This window comes from Macrobrachium rosenbergii, chromosome 6 (genome assembly GCF_040412425.1).
Source record: "Macrobrachium rosenbergii isolate ZJJX-2024 chromosome 6, ASM4041242v1, whole genome shotgun sequence".
In the NCBI taxonomy this organism is placed as follows: Eukaryota; Metazoa; Arthropoda; class Malacostraca; order Decapoda; family Palaemonidae; genus Macrobrachium; species Macrobrachium rosenbergii.
The window spans coordinates 58,887,447-58,891,511 of NC_089746.1; the positions used below are offsets into that span (position 1 = coordinate 58,887,447).

The following is a 4,065-nucleotide window of genomic DNA, read 5'->3' on the forward strand; positions in this document are numbered from 1 at the left end:
TATACATGTATATATATAATATATAAATACACACACACACACACACACACACACACACACACACACACATATATATATATATATATATATATATATATATATATATATATATATATATATATATATATATATATATATATATATATATATATATATATATAATGTAAGCTTCGGCCCACGAGCATATACATATGAGCCCACACACAAACTAATAGTATGTGCGTAGTGCATAGGCGAGGTCGCGTGGAGGAGTCAGGACCAATATCCCCTTGCAAATCCTCCTTGAGCTTTTGCATCTGTCACTGGAGCCGAAAAGCCAATAGATTTCGGATGGTCACGAAATGCTGCTCACACGCGGACAGGAATTCTGTACGCGGCGTTGGAAAGATGGCGAAGAACGTGTAAAAGAATATCTCAAATATGCCTAAAATGCGTTCTTTTTTTGGGAAGGAAGGCGGTTCAAGGAAAGTAAAGTATGAAGAAAGGTAGGGAGAGGAATCAGGAAAAAAAAAAGAAGAAGAAGAACGCGAATTGGCTGGCTTTTGTTGCAGTGTTTTCCTGCACTTCGCCTTCGTTTGCCTTTCAGAAGAGCTTCGCTTTTGGATAAATATTTGTAGAAACTTCCCACTCGCTCTCGTCAAAAGGATCTATATTTTCCTTGCTGTCTTCTTTGATTGCTTCGTTCGATCGTGACCTGCTCCATTTTGGGAATGCATATTTTTCTTGTTAATGGAGTTACAGACTTTGAATATAAATAGCAAATACTGTCAACATTTCACGTTTCGAAATTAAAATTGTTTGATTTCGTAACAAGTTTTCCCTTGTAGCAAATGTCACTTTGGCAATCTGATACTGCTGAAAATTTGTATGGCTATCTATCTACTTATCTGCCTCCTATTTAGAATTCGAAATTTACAGGAATGTTACATGTACAACATTCTCGCCTTACGTAAGGATAAATTTTACAGATAAATATGTAATGTATTTGTAATATTTATAATAGAGTGCATTACATACCTATAAATTAATTTTTTTCTTCTGATATAACTACAAGCTACAGGTAATATATTCCATATTCAAACTTGGCGTCATCCACTCCGGGCCCTTGGCTCTCTCACCACTGATCACAAGGTGAGCGTTCACAACGGAAGTACTTCAGTCCTAACCTTCATGTTATCGGGGTTTGCTCTTTCAACCTTATCTTATACTGGCATTATTTTTTTACGGTACTGCTACATCAATATAATATCAATCCCAAAGATTTTCGTATTATATATCAACAATAAAAATTGAGGTCATCACCCCGCCACTTACTTTTCCTTATATATTATAAATAATTTTTTGCTACTTGCTAATGTTATGTACTGTATACACATCTTGGTTATCTTTATGAAAAATAAGATCAGAATCATCTTGCCTAGAGCTACAGAGGAAAAAATGTTTTTTACGGAGAAGTTTCCTGAGGTATCACGGGCAGATGTTCAACAAGATGAAATTTCAGAGTTGGTGCAGCCGCCACTAGCCGGCGGTGTTTTCTTCCTTTCAGCAGTTTTATAATCTGGTAAAAGGCACCATTTTTACTATTATCCTTTATTACTGAAAACATATATTTTTTTAACTACTGTTGATAAGGAATGATAAATCCTCAACATCACTGTCACCATCAGTACAACCTATAATAATTTGTGTACGATCATTAATCAGCTTTGTCTGATTAATATTCGTAATTGAATTACAAATTATATTGATTAACTATTGATTATTGTTAATTAATAGTTAGAAGTGAATAATATTGATATCAAAATATACCTACTATAAGATTCTTATTCTAATTATTTCAATGGAAACTAACAAACGAAGAGTTATAAGCAAATACGTCAATATGTATTCTCATCCTTCTCCATATCATGTTAAATTAGTGGTAGCCTTACTTTCGTCAGCGAGCCCGAGATTGAGACCCATCCTTGAGGGAAGAACCTTGTAGTTTATACACTCTTTCAATCCAAGTCTTGCATTGGTGCGCATATCCAATAGGCCTGAGGAAATCGAAAAGATATGAGTTATTGTGTTTACAAAAAAAAATTGTTTATGATTGAATCCTTCTGTTAACTATATACCCAATGCGATCAGGAAAGCAAAATACGCAAAGATACTAGGGCATAACAATGAACATGGCGCTAGCAAACTTATCTAGATAGAGACATTTGTACAATATGGAAATATAGCATTGTAAGTTATCAGTAACCTACAACTCCTGTTCAATAGCAATTCACCGCTTCATCACCAGGCGATTTCAATGGACGCAATATTGTTACTGAAGCGGTGAGCATTACACTGCAGCGCCTGCAATGAATATCCATTGAATATCTGCAGACCATCCGCTTGCGCAAAACAACTAGCCACGTAGTGAGGTATGCATGGACCGGAAACTGGCCTTCTGGGAGTTTTACAACAAATCAATTCCAAATTTGTTTTTAAGGTTCATAAGCTGGCAATATTTGAATTAAATTAAACTGCTGTTCTTACGGGACTCTTTAACTTTTAGGATCGCTGATGACTAGCACGTCATCCAAATTCCAGTCTGAGTCACTTATGACGCCCTGAAGCATCATCCATAAGCCAACCTCATTAAAGAGTAATACACTATTTTCAGAGATTTTTCAAGTCATAATTTTGACCTAAGATTTTTTATCAACAGGTCACAATAAAATACATTTATTCTTCATCAAAATGACCCAATGATGAGTAGCGTAACATGAGTAGTAGCTTCATAGATAATGTACAATATGTAAAATATCGCTTGTCACAACTCGAGCTCTCTAACAGACCGCTCTTACCAAGGCCCAGTGGCTAAAAATGGTTGACTGCCAACATCATCATTTAAGATGCTTTACATGGAAGACATTAGGAGTAATCAAACTCTTGTCATTTCGAGAGCAACATAATTACAAAATCCATGAATGGACATCATTTAGGGGGCCTTTAAACTTATGTCTTTTACGGTACTGTATTATAATAGTTCACTTAGAATCATCCTGATCTGTAAAATTTCTTGGTTTTTTTCACTCTTATTTGGATTATACTTTTAAAGCCTTTTCTTTTTACTGAAGTCATCTATATATTGGAGTCTACTTCCATCTAAGAACTAGTGAAGCCCTGATAATGTCCACGAGTTAATATCTGAAGCAGATGATTGCACAAGAGAACGAACAGAACAACATAGCAACAATTTTTGAGTTTTAGCTCTGAGAATAAGAAGAGATATAGGAAAATACAGAAGTGTTATCTTGCGAAAGTAAATGCCACACGTGCATCGCCATTCAATGGCTCGAGTGGACGAAAGAGAGAGAGAGAGAGAGAGAGAGAGAGAGAGAGAGAGAGAGAAAGCGCTGCATTCCTCTTTATACTTAGGATTCGAGTAAAAGCTGCAGTTGTTTGCGTCCCTTTCATCTGAGTTGGAGATATTTTCTCCACACTTTTCCTTCCACTGAAAGGTCCTGCAGGGAAGAGAGAGACTGCAATTCATTTCAGACTTTGGCTCACTCTTCAACAACTTCCCCGGACTGATAAAGACTTTTCCCTTTGGCGTGTTATTTTTAACTAGGAGATCCGGCGTGCCTTTTGACATATTTCGCTTTGCTTCCTATCTCATTGCTTGTTTTGAAAGATTACTGCATTTATTAAAGGCGATTTCTTTATCTTCATTAATACTCTGGTTTAATTCTTACTCTATTAACATAATACTGGTACCTGCCTATTAATTCATATTACTGATGTGAAACCTTTTAATTTATATCTGTTTTTAAATTCTTTGTCTTTCTGTCTATCTGTTTGACTAACTGTCTGTCTGTCTGTCTGTCTCTCTGCCTGTCTATTGTACAATAGGAATTTAGAACCTTTGAGTCAATTTATTGCTTTCCCCTGTCATAAAATATTAACTAAGATAATTTTCTATTTCTCCCTCTCTCTCTCTCTCTCTCTCTCTCTCTCTCTCTCTCTCTCTCTCTCTCTCTCTCTATCGCAAAGACTTGATCACATAGATTTTATCTGGCATCCCCTCGCCCC

The 4,065-nt window shown here is 35.9% G+C and overlaps 1 long non-coding RNA gene across 1 annotated transcript in view; it reads right to left on the reverse strand.

Annotated features, from left to right (window-relative positions):
* Positions 1 to 1,445: 1,445 nt before the first annotated feature.
* Positions 1,446 to 4,065, reverse strand: part of LOC136839791 (uncharacterized) — a 74,294-nt gene continuing 71,674 nt past the window's right edge. The window contains exons 2-3 of the long non-coding RNA XR_010853466.1: positions 1,932 to 2,036; positions 1,446 to 1,558 (exon numbers count right to left, since the gene is read on the reverse strand). This is a non-coding gene — a long non-coding RNA (uncharacterized lncRNA). The remainder of the gene's footprint in view (positions 1,559 to 1,931; positions 2,037 to 4,065) is intronic.